We start from the raw sequence: 19228 nt of genomic DNA, 5'->3' as shown, positions 1-19228 counted from the left end.
TACGGTCGTGTCGTTATACATTGTGCCGCATCCGTTTTCCAGACGGTAATTTGCTCTCATTCGAATCTTATCATTAAAGGGATGTCAGAGCGAAGCAAGAACACAAGGCCATTGGCACCTAACCCTACCATTTTCCCCTTTCCACCGTTCCTTCTAACGGGTAGAACATTAAATAAAAGCAAAAACGGCCGTTTTAATAGTACGGTCGACCTACTATAGAGTTTGCATAAATCTCGTATCATATAGGTCTTTGTTCGTTAACAGAGGGCACAAAGTAACCAGACATTATGATAGACCTTTAACTTACCTCTAGTTATAATGATGTACAAGTAGAATTAACCAAAATCATTGACAGTTGACCATTATGTTGTACTCTTATAACTATTTAGTAGACACAAAATTATATTTTAAATATTAGAATATAAAAATCGCAGTGGAACTTAACAGTTTTACATTTTATGATTTACTATTTATAATGCTGTTCACATCTAATATAGGGATTCAAATTGTATTACTAATTCAATAAATTTATGTAATATAAATGGCAAATCAAGGGGAAATTATGTGCACTTTACCAATAAATTGGAATCGTATACTAATAAACCGATTTGATACTTGAATATTTTAAAAATACTTAATCCGACACAAAACCATTAACATTTTCTAAAATGAAAACCCCGAAATCACTTAAAAAAAAAATACATTTTCAACATATATTGATATCAACTAATTAAATAAGCTAAATATTTAATAAATAAATAGATTTATACTTGCTAATATCAATAATCTCATCATTTTTTTTATATTAAAACAACATAAATAAGTTAACTCAATTTTTATTAATGTCCCTTGAAGTCTGAAATTATATATTTTTATTTTAATTTAACTGCTTGTATATTTTTATGAAATATAATGTTTGGATAAATGAGAGTTGGATAGACACTTATTTATCTAAAATAAGTTTTTCTTCATTGATACAACAAATCAAACATTCACAATAAAAGGAAGTTTGTAATTTTAATGACACAGGTTGTTTTGAATTGCTTTCTAATCATTATTATTATCTTATTATTTTTTTAACAGAAATCATCTTAAATTATTTTAGTTATTTCGTAGTTAAACTCGACAGTTTTAGATTTGAATCATCTCATATTATTAAAGTTGGTGATTATTTTTCTCTAATTAAAATCAACGTTTAATTAAATTAATCTAAATTATGAAAATGTACTTTTAATAATCACCAAAGTTGAGTTTTTCGAAATATAATTTAATACAAAAAAAAAAATTATATTGAAGATAATGAACCCAATGTTAAATTAAGAAACATTTTTAATAGTTTTATGAAAAACAAAACCAAATTATTGCATCACCATTAACACAATCAACAAGATTTCTTAATTTATTTATTACTTATTTTACGATACTACACGACCAAACGGATAGTAAAACAGAAAATTAAAAACAAAAAAATGTTGCCATGTTCTTTCTTTGAAAAATTTCTGCATATGCTTTTGATTTTAATACAAATCAAATTAAATAAATAGATTAGTTAGAATAGATAAAAAAATATGTTTAATCGAAAAAACAATTGAGTTTAAATAGCCGTTAACAAAATAAAACATACTAATAATAAATGAAACATACTTGACATTCTCAAGTTAAATTTATCAAAAACTTTGAAAACTTCTTCAATGTTTATTTATTAAGTTGAAGTTAATTTGAATATTTTACCATGTTTGAGTTTCATTAAATAATATTTATTCATTATATTATGTTTCAAAAATCTTTTATGACAACACAAAACAACACTATATATTACAGTTATAGCAGAACAAACACAATAATATAAAATAAAATATGAACAGGTATTATATTCAACTGTAACGTAAAACAAAACAATTATAATAATAAATATTACAGAGAGAAATCAAATGCAAATTGAAGTCTTAATTAGTTTATTATTTTCAAAATAAATTCAGCAAAATTCTTATGAAAACAAATTTAATTGGGGTTTTGAAATTAATTATTTGTTGCGTAATTATTCAATTTTCAAAATCTTAATAATTTTATTAATTATTTTATTAACTACCCACTGCATCCATTATTTATGGAATAAAATATTGTAAAGTTTAGAAATAAAATTTATTTCTGCATCTGAGATTCAGGTCTGAATATAAATTTTACAAAACTTCCACCTGTATTAAAAAAAAATTCAATAAATTAATGAAATGTTTTAAACAAATACACAAAATAACTAGCATAATTCTCTAGTAAATCTATGATATTTATTATTTGTTTTGGCATTTATAAATAATTAATAAATACATATACAGATATACAGTACACCAGTATATTGAAATGATTGATATAACTATTTAATAAGTAAAGCGATCAAGTTGATTGCCCAAGGCGTTTATAAAGGCTTTAATGCTATGGAGTTTCAAACGTCATTTATTAAGTATAAAAAGGTCATTAGATTGTTTATCATTTAAGATCGAGTTTTTGCAATTCATAATACTGAATTATCAAAAGATTCATAAGTTTTTATACGAATGTCAGACCTCATGACATTAAAGATGAAGCTATTAAATATCGTATTTTTAATATTGTTAGACATTTTTTTTATTGTCTTTGACTATTTTTATTTACTGTCCTGTTTTTAATTATTATTTGTTATGATGTTGATAAATAATGAATCAATTGTTAATAGCACCAAACATTCGCTAAAGTTACATTGATCGCTATAATATACAGATGTTCAGTAAGTAAGAAAAAAGGTTTTTATTGTTCTTATTATCCACAAGAATTGACCTGTTTCCTCACTTTTTGAACACTCTGTATAAAGGTATATATTAATTAATATCAACAGTTTAGTTTTCAAATGGCGTACAGCTAATTGACGTTTTACCGAAATATCTTAGGGCAAAATTTTGAGTGTTTAACCCATTATCGATACTTTCTATTGAAGAAGCATGCATTATTAAATCAAGGTAGTAAGAATAATTGACATTGGAAGTGTATCTGACACGTGTGAAATCCGATATACCTTCTAAAAACGTATAAAATATTTTAGCCGTTAACCTCATAAATAAAACTGTCATTGTTTCGACTTCTTCGTCAAATAATTATCCCGTCATCATAAAACTAACAAGATAATAAGCACAGTCGTACGAAGCATAAAAAAATCCACCGCCAAAGACATTGATGCAGTTTTAATAACATTTGACAATCGATAAAACCTTACAAAAGCCATTAAACTCTACAATTGTATTCCACGCACTAAAATTTCTTGGCTGGTGGTGGCTCGGAGGCATCCAGTTGTGTTTGTATGTGAAGTTGCAGCTCGACATCAACTCCCTTTGCTCTCGCCATTCACTTTTCCATGTTTCCCTTCTACAACGCTGACTTTTCTTTCGACTTTCACCTTTTCCGGGTAAAATTGAATACCGTGTTTTATGACGTATTAGTCTATAAAAGGCCTGCGGCCATCAGAACCGCTCGCACGCACAAAAACGTCAATCGCTCGAGCGTTCCCTAGGCCGCGCACGATAAATAATAACGGAGAACCGCAATAAACCAACAAAACCGACGAGTGGTGGTGTCCTTAAAGAAGCCGCTGGCATTTAACTGGACAATTGCGGACAAACGACAGCAATGTCCACTGTACTATCGTTTCAAGACCCTTCGTCCTTATTTAAACAATCGATAGTTTTTGTCGCTATTAAACAAATCATCTCTCACAATGACATTTATTCATCTTTCAAATACCAAAATGACAAAAGACGCTAAATCAATGAACACTGATGAACAACTTTCGCATTGATCATTCGCTTGGAAATAATGCATAGCTCGTATTAACTCATTTACTTGTCATTATTTTTTTAACACTCAATTACACTACTCAGGTAAATAAAGAGAATGATTTTGAGTTCACTTTAACCAGTTAAGTGCACTCATTTAACAAAGAGCCTTTCATTTAATGAGTAAAATGAATGTTTTTACTTTATTAATACACAAAAAATCATTCCAAAAATAATACATTTTTATAATCGTAAAATGTTATATCTAACTACTTTAAATTATTGCAATTTGAAATTTAATTTTAATCAACCTTGTTTTAAATTAAAAAAATGGCTGGAATTATGATAGGAAGGAAAATAACAAAATAATTCTTCTTATGAACCTTTTTACAACAAGACGTAGTTAAAAAAACATAATTGGATAGTATTAGTATACTTACAAACTTAAAACTCGAAGAAAGTATTAAAGAACATTACAAACTTTATCTCGTAATCTAATTATATTTAAATTTGATTTGTACAAAATGTAAGATTTATTATACATACCATTCATGTTTAAATATATAGGTTAATAAACTACAAGTAACTAAACAATGTACTTTATCAAATTACTCATTAAAATAAATTTTATAGATTTTACAATAAAGTATTTTTTTTATTTATATTTCAGTTAAAAATATTGAGAAGTAATAATCTTTTCAAACTAGCTCAAAAAATTATATTAGAAACTAATATCACCAGTAAATTATAATGTAATAAATTCATTATTAGTAAAAATATTGTTTTCATTAAAATATAACAAGCAATAATAACAAAATGATCTGTTTATCATAATCCACTCAAATACTTACAAAATAAAATAAATTTCAAGAACTTAATGATTGATAAATTAAGATATATATTACATTTCTCAATTTATTAAGTACTATTTTCTTCATCCGCATACCTTATAAGGGTGTTTACTTTATTTTTTTAAATGGTAACAAATATATTTACCTAGCTTATAAAATAGAAAATGACTGATCGCTAACAACTTTTGGATCATTACTTCGGAAGTTATGAATATTTGTAATATTTTCTTCGAAAGAGGAAATGTGTGGTCTAGATAAGTCTAATAATACTATAGTATATTTCATGGTCTCCAGTCTTTATTTTTATATAATAATAATATCCTAAATAATGAGTCAGAAGTTGTTATCGACCAGTCATGTTCTAAATAAGATAATTTTCTATATTTTATAACCTTTTGAGTTAATATAATTTTTAGTTTTAGAGGAGTAGTAGTGCATAACGTGGAAAAGTTCTTATCTGTGTTATGGTAAAAAATTGAACGTCGCTAAAAACGTTCCTGGTCTCTCTTTTTCTAAATCATTAAATAATAATACCTCAAAAGTATTATAACAAAACTGGTTATTGAGAAGTCGAAATTTTATTTAGAACATTTTCTATTTAATAGTAAAACTATAATAGTAGGTTTTAAATTTAACTTTCTTAAGTTGCCCTTAAAATATACCATTAAAAATAAATTTTTCTTTTAACAAACTAGATATTTTCTGATTCATTAAAATAATCCAAATTTTATTTGTATATTTTTCTTAACATATTGAAGAGCTAGCCCTCTAATTTACGCCTATGTATAAGTAATTAATGGCGAAATCAATATAGTATCATGTCAGTAATAACCTAAAACCCCAAAATAAAGTACTACACATTTTTAGTAAACTATCACAAATGTAATATACAAGTACAATCACAGCTAATATTTAAGCAGATGTTATAGACTATAATTTCAATGTATAAAATTCCATTCGAAATATTTGTATAGTTTTATTAATATAAACTACACTTGGGATTACAATATTTACGCCACTATATTTTATCGGTGAAATTAAGCGTGTATACATTTAAACGGCAAAAACGGCGTGCTCTAATAACGTGCGTAACTATTGTGATCAGAATACAGCAACTTTAGGGATATTTTACAAAAATGTCTTTAGCTCAAAAATAAGTTAACTTATCAAAAAAATGTAAATGAGCAATAGTATTCAATATAAATAGATACGATGAACTACTTATAATTAAATTTTAAAAAAATTACGAGTACGCGCGGAAGAAGTGATATTATTTTTAGTCATTCAACTAATAGAGTATTACGTTTATATTTTAATAAAATTTAAAAATACACCTAAAAATTTTATTTTTAATTAAAATAATTAAATTTTTTATTTTTTATTTTCTTAATATATTGTCACAAAAGATATAATAGGCTTATTATAACCCAAATAAATAATATAAGTTTTTGATTGGATTTTATGAAGACATCGTGTGAAAATTGCATCTATTGTTGATCCTAATCGAGTTGTTGGAGTTATTGGATTATTCATTGATAAGTTGAGATTTTCATACAGAAATCGATTTAATGGTTCTGATCTATCCGATGGAAAATTAACATTAAAGTATCTACATAGAATCATAGATAGTTCCTCTTCTTCCCTATCTGGTAATGCTGCACCTTCAGTAGTATAGGCAGCAACAATCTATTTAAAAAAAAAACTATATCATCTATTTTTTTTTATTTTATAAGTATGATATAAACAGCTACAATGATGATGATTTGTTAATATATTCTTAAACACTCAGCAGCACAAAACTCACCGACTGAAGTAATTCTTAAATTAAATGACTTTGATTGTCTGTCCTATTGTCATCTCAATCTGGATGAAGTGACAATATTAATTATATCGTCATTATGGCGATAAATAGTAACTCCTCCAGATCTGTCAATTTATATTTACAGTCAAATTAGGGATTATAGTATTCTCGTTTTCTTGTTCTCAGAAAATTTAATATTCTCGAATTTTGAAGGACTGAATCAAGGATGTCCGATAAATGAGCTCGGAGACTTAGACAATTTAAACTATAAATTGATAATTCCGATTGGTCCTTAATAAAATCGATGATTTGTCTGTCAATTGTGACTAAAGAGTGAGTGGAAAGTCTTGTAAATTCATTGCGTAGGCGCCTCGTGAAATCAGATATTTTCCTTTCCATGATAAAACGTCAAATTTTCATCATTTTTAGTAGTAACTAGCTGAATAACACGGCTTCGCTCGTGTGTAGTTATTGGTTTCTCTAAAAAAATTCTTAAATCAGATGTTTATTATTTACCTTCTTTCTTTTTTCCGTCCCCTAGCAACATTCCTTAAATAAACGACGTGAATTATCAAACGAAAACAATAGCACGTAGGTTGTAAAGTTAGAGTTAGTTTTATAATAATTAATAGCCAACTTCTGTGCGCTAAGCAGCACCAAAACAAAAATGCAATAAAAATCATATAATTTTTCCTAGAAAATCATTTATTTTTTTCCAAATTCTTTATTATCAATCCCACACATTTGGGTAAACAATATTCTTTGTTTGTCCATTTGGGGCATACACAAATAAACAATTTGGAGTGCCAACTCTTGAACAGTTGCCCTTGCAAAAAATACGGCTCCTCCAAAATCAAACCGCATACTTGGAGCGTTTGTCCTTGTGCCTTATTGATGGACATGGCGAATGATAGGCGCACGGGGAATTGCAATCGTTTGAATTCAAATGGCATGTCTGTTGGTATCAGAGGAATACGTGGTATGAGTACAACTTCCCCCTTCGCTTTGCCAGTCAATATTGTGGCTTCGATTAAATTCGGCATCAATATTTTTACAGATAATCTTGTGCCGTTGATGCATTCAAATTCCGTAGTAAAATAATTGATGAGCCGACCTTCAAATTCAAGCAATGCGGCGGCATACCGGGCGATTCCAACGAATTCAAAAATTTAACTGGATAGTTGACTGCATCATATTCATTCAATGCGCTATCAACAGATTTGTATAATGTCACTGCTCCAGGCTATTTTTCTTGGATGAGATAATTGATAGCATTGACATGCACATTTTTTGGTGCCAGAATTGCGCGTTCACTCAACCAATTGTGATTCCTGTAATTCTGACAATATTCAGAAACACTCGTTCAATCAAATCTTCTTTTGATTGGAGAATTGTACAAATATTGTTCGGCAAACTAATTAAACAGTTTGTGTTATCGATTCGAACTTTGCCATTTCCGATTTCCAACAATTGCTTCGAAAACCGTTCTGCAGTATGATCATTGTGCATTTATATATATATTTATTTATATTTGATGTAAAACTGTAGAAATGAGCCGAACGTTTACTGCGCAATGCTATAACGAAATTGTTGTTTTTGGCCATTTCGCCAAGTGTGCACTTAGGAGGCTATAACTCCGGAACCACTTATTGCTCAGCGTACTAACTTCACAGAAACTATCTACATATCAATCTTAATATGCCCTGAAATTTTTATCGAAATCGGTTTGCTGGATCTTGAGTTATAAAATTTATTCAAAATGTACACTTATTTTTATATATATAGATGAACAATCTGTGAAGATCAGTAACACGTGGCAAAGCTCCATATAACAATAAATATGCTAGTCTTTTGTTATATTCATACACTATTTGAGCATACGTGCTTCCTTGTAATTTATGAATAATAAAACGCTTAATACAAATGGTTTTGCTTTGATTCAAATTGATGTTATATGATCTCCATTTGCCAAACCATCAGATACGTCGATATTGATTATTTTTAACAAGTATTGTTTCATATGAAAAGTTACCTGTACTGATAAGTGACATTTTATGAACTTTTTGTCACAAGAGGGCTTCATGATTAGCTGATGAACATTTTAAACATCTTTCGCTATGAAACAACCTCCAAGATAGCAAAATTGTAATGATAATATTATTGTATTAGTGCAATTACACTATAAAATTAATAATACTTGTTTTATATTATAATAATATTTAGTAGATAATATTATTTATTTAACATTTTTATGTTTGATATTATATTTTTAATATTATTATAATTTCATTAGCAAAACATTTTTAAAATACTTAATTTAAAATAATATAGTGTCTCTTTAGCTTCGATGCGAAGCTAAAAAGGTATTGGTTTTAATGTTATGTGTTTTTATTTTTTTGTGAGTCTGTTATCACTTTTTCTCAGCTCCCACCGAACCGATTTCTTTCAAAAGATCACAAATCGTATCTAGTTGAAGATATTACCCTCAAAAATTGAAAAAATTTCCTTCGTTCCACGTAAATGGGGGAAATCTCCAAAAAAATTACAAAATTAAAAAATCGCTAATTTTAGACATTTTTTCAATTTTTTTTTACTTAAAACTGCCATAACTTTTTTTAAAAATAATCAAATCAATATAATTTTTTTTCATAGATGCATAATATCTTTACCTTTCATTAAGTATATATTTTTTATAAATCTGTCCCTTTACCTGCCCACAGGGGGGATTCAAAATGACAACTTTTGAAAGTGTTCCAGAAACTCTGACACTTCTGTATATATCTTAAATTAAAACTAATGTAATATACTTTATCATGGAAAAAAAAATTCGGACTTTATTTTGTCTTCATGGTGAAAATATTTACAAAATGCTATTTTTGAGTGAAAATTCTCGATTTTGTATTTTACATTTTTAACTTTATAATGCTATAACTTATTGAAAAGTGTATGGATCAATACAATTTTTTTATGAGAAATAATATTTATATTCCTCTTTCATTCGACATACTTTGTTTTAATCACGATATAAATAAGGAAATAACAGATTATGTAGTTTTTGGAATAATCCACTAATTTTTAAAATTAAACATTATCTAAAGATTTGCAACAAAGCGATTCTTATGAAATTTTTTATTTTATGGTATCGAAGCGTTTTTATGATAGTGATTATAATCACTGTCAGATATCATTATACTTGACCCAACTATCCACGTCACCACTGTGCCGCGATTCCCCTGTGCTGGGTTTTTTAACGTTATGTTTCTAATATAAAAATAACAGTATCAGTTAACGTTATAAAAACATTTTATTAGTAATAATACAGTGATTTTTTTTTTACATTCTGTTGGACGCCATTGCTTACAGCCATTGAAATAATTATAGTGTAAATTATAATTTACACTGTTGGGTATAGCCAACACACGTTATTTGTTTAAAAGTTAATACAGTTCAGTGGTAGCCCGTACTAGGGTGCAATCGAATACAACCTACATAAAATTAAAAAAAAATTTAATTGTAATTTTACTTGTTAGCAATTATTACAAATAGGTATACCTATTTGTAATGATTACTAAAATATAAAATTAAATAAATATGTTAAATAAATAAATAAAATAAAGAAATACTATAGTATTTCTTTTTATAAATAGAGATAAAGGATTCTAATGTAAAATAATAAGAAAAATTTTATTTTGTTAGTTTTGTTTTTCCGACTTCCCAATGTTAATAATCAAACATTTTAACAGCATGGCCGATCAACGCTACTTCGCAGTCGCGGCGATCGTACCACCAACGCCAAAACGCACAATTCGGTGACTGTCCGAAGGGTTCACGAAAAATCTGGTTTTTGATATACATAGATATTGTATACTATATCATTAATTATAGTTTTTGTGGGCTTTGCGGCAACGTGACAAGGGCAAGTTCAGTACGATGAATTCTCGTTGCACATTTTTGGCGGCGACCTGCTCGTGTCGACAGTTTTCAAATTGTAATCTACGTGTCTAATAAATATTAATAAGGCAATAGCTCTCTAATAAAGTTCGACCCTAAAGCAAATGCGTGTAGGTACAGAAATATAATAATATTATTATATTTCTTTTAAGTAAATTTATCAGATAATTCGATTGGTATAATACCTACACTTTTATATTTTGTTTTTACCATTTCAATTTTCGACTTTGAAGCGATCACACTCAAACGTTTTAATACCGTTCTGATCTACCGTATGGATAGTAATTTTATTTATTTTTAAATTTTTAAGTTTAAATTATGAATAATATTCAAGAAATATTTAAATTAAACTGAAAGAAAAAAGGGGTCAATTAATGTCCGACGGACAGTTTGTCACCACTTTATATAAAATTATTAAGGGCCGCCACTGATAAATTTATTAAACAAATATGTAAGTAAAAGGAATCACGGAGTTTAATTTAAAGTGAAAATCACAAATACTGTGGTCTAGTAGGTTAACCTGCTGGACCAAAGTAAAACAATTATTTTATTTTGGTTGGTCCGTGGTGTAGTCAAAACTGTAAAGGTTCAGACAGAACGATGTATCAATGACCCAATCGCCATTGGTACATCGTTGAAATATCTATGTCAGCGACGACCATCCGAGCGGTCATTGTTGGACTTTGTACCATCGAAATATCCCACGAGTGTTTACACAAGTAAAGGTACGGTTGATAAGAGTTGCGCGGTCTTTAGGGTTTGTATATCTTTCATGTTTGTGATTGTTAGGGCAACGCTAATTTTTACCCTCTATTAAAAATATTTTAGTTCGTAATAACTTGGTAAGTAGCTTAATTTTTTATTTAATTTTATAATATTTTTGACAATCTAATTAAGTCAATTAAATTATATTTAATTCGATATTTTTATTAAAAAGATCTGATTACATAGTGTAAGTCAGATTCCCTTATTAGTACTTTCTAATTTTATCAATTTATTTTCATTTGTATACTATGGATGAGTTTTTAAGTGACCGTTCTAAGAGAAGAAAGAGGAAAGAAGGTTTGAGTGCTTTCGGCAATCTAGTAGTTCTAGTGCGTTTGAAAAAGTTGAACCTCCATCTACTCTAAGTAATAATATTTCTAATGTCACTAATATCTGCAAAGAAAACATTTCTGTTGCAGATATATCTGACATAGAATCTGATGATAGTATATCATTTGATATCAATAATTTTATTACTAATAATGAAATATTAAAAGATCAATTGTCCTAGTTGTAATTCTATTAGTGAAATAGATAATTTGACTGATTCCTTTCCAACAATAAATTTTGAACTGGCCCAATGGGCTATAAAATATAAAATTTCCAAAAATCCAAAAACTGTTGATAAATTAGAATGTTTTTTTTCTTATTTCATTTTAAATCTAAAGTTACATTAATTATATTAAATTATTATTATTTATGTTGTAAACACTGTAATTTTTAATTTTTTTTCCTCAAGCATGTTTTTTTAATTTGTTCAAGGTGAATTATTTAATTATGTGGGCAATAGTTTTGTTTACCCAAGATAATAAGGTGGAATATACCATCACATTGGAAAAAATAAATAAATGTACCTGGCCTAATGAGGACGCATCAAAAAAAATTAAAAAAAGAATTGATGTCAATGATATTGAATTTAAACATTTTAAATGTAGAATATTAAAGAGAAATATAGGTAATTAATCAGTGGTTCTACAAAGTAAATTTAATTTTGAAGAATTAGTTATATATAATTTTATTATTGAAATGAATCATGATTCATTACATGCATATATTAACTATAAATAATATACATATAATGAATGTATTATAATTTATCATTATTTTAAATTGTCATTGTTAAAAAAATACCATTATTTTAACCAACATATGATTCTAAATGTATTTAAATACAAATACTATTATTAAATTTACATAAAATATTAAAACCCAATATTGTTATTGCAGCCTTTTAATTTAATTAAAAAATTTAGAAACATTAGTTGAAGCTAAAGCTAAATTTAGAGTAGCGCAGGACACTAGTGACTTATCAGTCAGAAAAAACTACTTACAACCAAAAAAAAGTTCTAGGAAGATTGAAGACCCCCATATTTTTATCTAAGACAATTATGCTAAATATTCTATTTCCATAAGTTAATTTTACATGCAATATTCAAGTACATATTTGTGTTTGCTATATGCATATATTTTTTATATCCAGAAAAAAATCAAGATGAACCAAAAAGAGAGAAAAAAAAAAAAAGGTGTAGTATGCCTTAATCAATCACCTCTGCACAATCTATAATTATTTGATGATTTTAATATTATTTTTAAATTAAAAATCCTACTTGATATCACATTTTAAATAATTTTCGCTATAATTTACTTCATCGAGTATAATTTAAATAGATAACATATGTATATATTAATTAAATGTACTATGAATTTTTTATAGTAGCTGAGACAAAGTGTGATGCCGAAAACTCATTCCCAAATTCAAGTCCTAAAATTATTTCTACCATTTCAATAAGTGTGTTATAAAGTTTAATCACTAAGTTAATTACATTTAAATTATATATCATAACAACTGCAATTATTTTAATGTTTTTTTTTTTTTTTATTATTATTAAACGTAATATACAATCTGTATCAACAGACACAATAAGCATATTTGATAAGAGTTACGAGAATGACATGGAAAATTTGATGAAAGAAGCCACCCATCAAAGGCACTTTCTGTGGATTTTTTTTTTTTTAATTTTTATTAAAATTTTTATTTGAAATTACCTTATCTTAAGAGATCACGACACCATTTACGCTTCAGACGTCAGGGGGGATTACCAGGTTAATTTTAATGTTACAACATTAAAAATCTACTATTTATAAATAGTATATGTGTAATGTATAGTTAGTTCAAACTGAATAATTTGTGTATAAAGTCATCATTTGTTTTACATTAGGTACATACGATATCAATTTAATCAAACCAGCTTAATCAAGCAGTTCATCCAATACTTCACAAAAGAATCATTCTGGTAAAAGCTTTTATATATAAGTTTTTATCATGTATTTTGTAATTAATACAGATATTATTATAGGTATACTAAATTACAATTGGAGTAGTCCTTGGAAATAGCAGTACAAAATACTATTGAAAAAATTTGACCCATAGAGAATAAATCAAGAGTGGAAGCTGAAGATTTTTATTCTTTAATTCCTTTCATTAATGATGAACAATTAACTTTTTTTGAAGAAAAACTGTTAAATAGAACTTATAGGTAATGTGTTGTGAGTATTTCTACTAGAAGCCACTGTATATTTTTATTTTTATTTATTTTAGGTAAATGAATTCAAGAGATTACAAAAAAAAGTTGAATTCTACTGTGTTTGGTCCGTTTGATATCACTTTTTTGTGACATTGTATTACAACAATACAGCTATGTAGGCCAAAAGGGGAAGAAAGATGTGTATATGATGTATATATAAGATGTGGTAAGATGTGAATATAATGATTATATTATATATATTTTAGTGCTCCACATCAAATTGATTAAAAATTTATCAAATTGAGTTGACTTTAAATAATATCTAACTATTATTTTTTATTTTTACTTTATTTCAGAAACAATAAGAAAAGTTAATAAATTTACTAATTTCACTAACAGGGAAATTGAAGAACCTTTGAAAATTTATTTGGCTGGTTCTAGTTTCAGGTTAATTAGTGTATAAATATATAAAAATATAATGAAATATAAATATGATGAAACTCATAAGTATCATTATAATTTATTTTATGTTGTTATTAAAAGTGTTCATTTATTTGTTTCGATTCTGTGGAATTTAAAATATTGTTTATGTTTTAATGTTTATTTTTCAAGATATGAAATGAATATAATATATATAGTTGACTTCCTAACATACAGTATAATTAATTTTTTTTTATCTGTACAACATTATCAGAGTACCTTATATTCTTAAACAATTTATACCATTGTAAAGTGATATTATTCACTGGCTATAACCATAAGAATCGATTTTAACCATTTAAATTTTTTTATATTTACCATATTTTAAAATTTAAATTTAGTAGAGTTATTATTTAAAATGGGTTCAATATCAAGATTTTACCCAACTTGCAAGTTGGGCAAATATTGATATTAGCAAAGCTGTATTTAAGAATTGCTTTGATGGTTTAAATCCACCAACTATTTTTCAGTTGAAAAACTATAAATAATGTTACAAAAAAAAATGTACAATTATTAGGATATAACTATTATAAAAGTATAACAATACATTTATGTATTTTAACATTATTTTGTTATCTGAGAATATATCAAAAATATAATATAGTATTACTTTTAAAATATTATAAAAACATTAATTATAAAGTGTTATAATAAAGCGATTTTTGCGGGCAAAAATATTATTATTACATTTTTATACCCAAAAAATAATTATTAATAAATCTTATAATAATATTTTACAATACAAGTGTATCATTATTATAATGTTATATTTAATATTATTTTTCTATCTAGGCTTTTATCTTATTGCACTTAAAATCTGATAGTTATACTCATTAATAAGTGGTTTGTGTTAAATATGCAAATTCCACTAACACGATGTATATCAACATCAGCTTTAGGGAAAATTCGTGATTGTATGAAAGTCAGTTCATAATCATCAAGCCTATCACCATTACAATCTTAGTCAGATTGATGCGAACTGTATATTAGCTATTCTCATTACTGAGTTCAACTCATAAAATTGGCTAAAAATATGTTTTTTGGTGGCAAGTCGCTTAAAATGGTGGTTGCTGACGCAAGTCCCCGATGAAAATAACACCCAGTCTTTCAAAATTTTCTTTGAAATTACCTACGATTTTCTGCGGACGTTTGTTAATTTTGATTAACAATTCAGCACCTATCACGCTAATTTCATCAAAAATTATGACTTTAACATGTTTAAACTACACACGATATTGATAGATCATTTTTAAAGACAATGGTACCACTTTAGATATTGATGTTGTAAATCCCGTATGAAATGTGGTCATATTTATGACTACTGCAGCTTTACCTGTTAAAGCACAAGTTTTGTACGCATTGCAGTGACCATTGTTATCCTTATAACGATTATAAATTTTTATCAGTAATTTTATAACAAACGATTTTCCACAGTGAAAAATATTTGGAATGACACATGATTTGGAGACAAAAGGTTACTAAATGCCTCCATTAAAATTTTTTTTTATTTTCATTAGCTTTATGCATAACCTCATAAGTCATACGTTTATCGTACAATAAAATTTTAACTGTGTAACTAATAAAACAATAGAATCCGTCTGTGGACAGTAATGTTCAATAATCTGTAAAGTTTCACTTCAAAAAAAATTAATTCTTCTTAAATACAGATACATTAACAAATTATAATATGATATGCACTATTTTTAAAAATAAACTTTATTATAATAATGTTACAATCACTACTAGTTTCAACTACAAGTTAGTGTTGTAATAGGCCCTTTACAAAAAAACACTATTTCTTTCTCTTCCCTTTCATCTATCAAAACAAACAAAGATTCTATCCTATTACATAATACTTCTCACAACAAATACTATACACAATCAATATTTTCTGTTTTTATTCACAGCCAAACACATAGTTGACACAATCACGCTATAGGCATCCGCTCTTCTTTTCCACCGCACGTGCACCCTTCAACAATCAAATGTTTCTATTTATTATTTTCAGTTAAACAACCCTTTTTCAGTGTATAAGCAAAATCATGAAGTTCCTAAAAAAATGTGAAGCAAATGAAAGCCGGACGATGAATATATGCGTCTCTGGAAGGGGTTATAAGAAGAACACCAGGAGACTCCCAGAGATGGACGCATACGACCTGTTTCGATCGAACTCCAAGACTAGCAGGTCGCATTCATCGTCTGGTTCTCACTAGCCACATTAATTTAACTCCGTAGAATAATTATAAATATGATTATCAATATTTAAGCTTGTGTTTATTAACTAAGAACAATATCTTTCCGTAACCTTCACATGATGTAATTACCTTCTAATTATCACAATTATTATATATAATCATATGTGAAGTTACATTAATTATATTATTTTATCATCAACAACTGTCTGGCTTTGCGTTTTCTTTTATCATTATTCTATACGCCTAAAGAATAACTAAAAGCTCAGGTAAGAACATTCACATTTAGCTTGCAAAATAATATTAACAAATATAAACCCACGAACAACACATCCTGAGTAAAATAACAAAGATAGTTCTTTATATTCGATACCCCTTACATTTAACATATTTTTTGGTTTACAACATTATCTTCAGGTTACTGTAAAAGTAATAAAAAATTTTAGATGAACAATGTAAAATTTTCTATATATATATTTTTTTTTTTATGGCACAGATAAAATATGTATAATATCACAACTAAAATCTTTAAATAACGTAGATTATGTTGGAAAATTAATCTTATATTTAAAAAATAACAAAAAATAGGAAACCTAAAAAACAGAAACTAAACTAAATAAACTAAAATTCTAATTTTCCTGAAAATATTACTATGATTTAATTTGAAACTAAAGCTTAAAGCTTTTCTATTTTTGGTAATTTAAAGATGTGAATATGTTTTTTAACGAACCTTGAATGCTTGTGTTTGTTGAGCTTCACAGTACATTAATAAATATACAATTAATAATTTACCATACATACATTTTTATGTTACATAATATTTACTGTAGCCATAGTAATTAATTAATGATTAATACATTTTTTTTGTATACTTTTTGTTTAATTATGGTATTTCAAATGACTAATTATTTTTAATTTAACTCTTATTGTTGTAAAGAATATTAAAAAAGCACAAAACTAATTGAAAATTATCCTTTTAAGTAGAATATAGACATTTTTTGAAATCATATATTAAAAGCCGATGTTTTCGGTAGAATATTTAGAAAATTTTTTTGATAAATCAATTGAATCCCTGTTAATTGTGAATATAACTCAAATTCATAATTAGCCATTATATATATATATACAGAGTGGAAGGGATCTAACTGACAACTCATATAACTTATGATCTACATAACATTTTATACTTTTTTTTTTAATCAATTTTTACAATATAGAAATATATTTAAAATATGTTTTATGTAATTTTTTGCAATTACAAAAAATATTTTAAAAATTAATTTTTTTATTAAATTTTTTTTTAAGATTTGAAAATAGCTATTTTATCGATAAGCTTTAAGGAAAAATTTTGATAACAAAAACTTTTAATTCAGTAGTTACGTTTATACAGCATTTTGAAATTTGTTAAATTTTGATTTTTTTTACAATTTTCCTATGGTATCAAATGTTAGTCCATATTATGTAAAGTACAGAAGTAAACACTTATTACATTATTTACTGGTAACAGTACACGATTTCTTTTCCATGAAAATTATTAACATTTGAATAAGCATTTGTAAATTGCATAAAAAAACAATTAGTAATATACTACAGATTATTAAAAAAAATTATAGAAACATTGTCTAAAACATGTTGAATTTTTAATTAAATAAGTACAAATATCATAAATTGAAACGTGAGTAATAAGTGCATTTATTATCAAATCTCCTAACATGGAATATCCTATAATAATATGATTACAATGATAGAATCACGAAAATTAATAATTGTTATCACTTTTAACTTGGCTAAGCATGGAACACTCGTAATTAACATACGATAATGTTTCTAACTTTTGTAATAAAGATTAGAGATAATCATTACAGTATAAAGCACGTTAAACTTTATTATCATCTATAGAAAAGAAATCGCGTACTGTTACTAGTAAATAACACAATATGTGTTTACTACCGTCCTTTACATAATATGGACTAACATTTGATACCAAAAGAAAATTGAAAAAAAAAATCAAAATTTAACAAATTTCAAAATGCTGTATAAACGTAACTACTGAATTAAAATAAGTTTTTGTTATCAAAATTTTTCTTTAAAACTTATCAATAAAATAGCTATTTTCAAATCTTAAAAAAAAATTTAATAAAAAAATTAATTTTTAAAATATTTTTTGTAATTGCAAAAAATTACATAAAACATATTTTAAATATATTTCTATACTGTAAAAATTTATTTAAAAAAAAAAGTATAAAACGTTATGTAGATCATAAGTTATATGAATTGTCAGTTAGATCCGTTCCACTCTGTATATATATATATATACAGAGTGTTCAGTAAGTTAGGAAACAGTTAAATTGTTACAAACAATGAGTACAGTAGAAATTCGTTTCCTTATTTACTGAACACCTTGTATATATATATTAGGGTGTCCCTTATTTTGAAAATTTTGGAAATTCTTCGGGCTCACCCCCCAAATTTGTGTGTATACATATAAAAAGTGACAACAAAAAATTTCAGGCCGATCAGATAAGTTTAACCCGTGCCGACTTGGGGTTGAAAATCGGCCAAAAGGGGTACTTTTTTAGTTTTTAGCAATTAACTCGTAAATTAACGCTCTCAAAAAAAAAAATATATGAACTAAATTGTAAAACTAATTGTTTTGTAAAGTTAAGTCCTTACAGTTTTTCTTTTAAATCCATTAGTTTTCTAGAAAAATGTCAAAAAACATAATATTTCGTAAAATTGCCGAAATTAGCATATTTACAAATATTTCATCATATATAACGAACCATATGTGATACGACCTAATGTTTCATACGAAAATTGTTTAAAATTAAATTTTACGAAATAAAAGTAATAAGTACAAATT

At 26.5% G+C, this 19228-nt stretch overlaps 1 long non-coding RNA gene across 1 annotated transcript; it reads left to right on the top strand.

Annotated features, from left to right (window-relative positions):
• The first annotated feature begins 13170 nt into the window (after positions 1–13170).
• LOC126894250 (uncharacterized) lies at positions 13171–14151 on the top strand. Its single transcript, XR_007701360.1, has 4 exons — positions 13171–13462; positions 13526–13705; positions 13768–13919; positions 14050–14151. It is a non-coding gene; the product is annotated as an uncharacterized LOC126894250 (long non-coding RNA).
• The last annotated feature ends 5077 nt before the right edge of the window (positions 14152–19228 follow it).

The sequence above is a fragment of the Daktulosphaira vitifoliae genome, unplaced genomic scaffold, assembly GCF_025091365.1.
Source record: "Daktulosphaira vitifoliae isolate Bord-2020 unplaced genomic scaffold, ASM2509136v1 Scaffold_1, whole genome shotgun sequence".
Lineage (NCBI taxonomy): Eukaryota > Metazoa > Arthropoda > Insecta > Hemiptera > Phylloxeridae > Daktulosphaira > Daktulosphaira vitifoliae.
The sequence above is the reverse complement of the archived record's forward strand: the minus strand, read 5'-3'. Positions and strand labels throughout refer to the sequence as shown.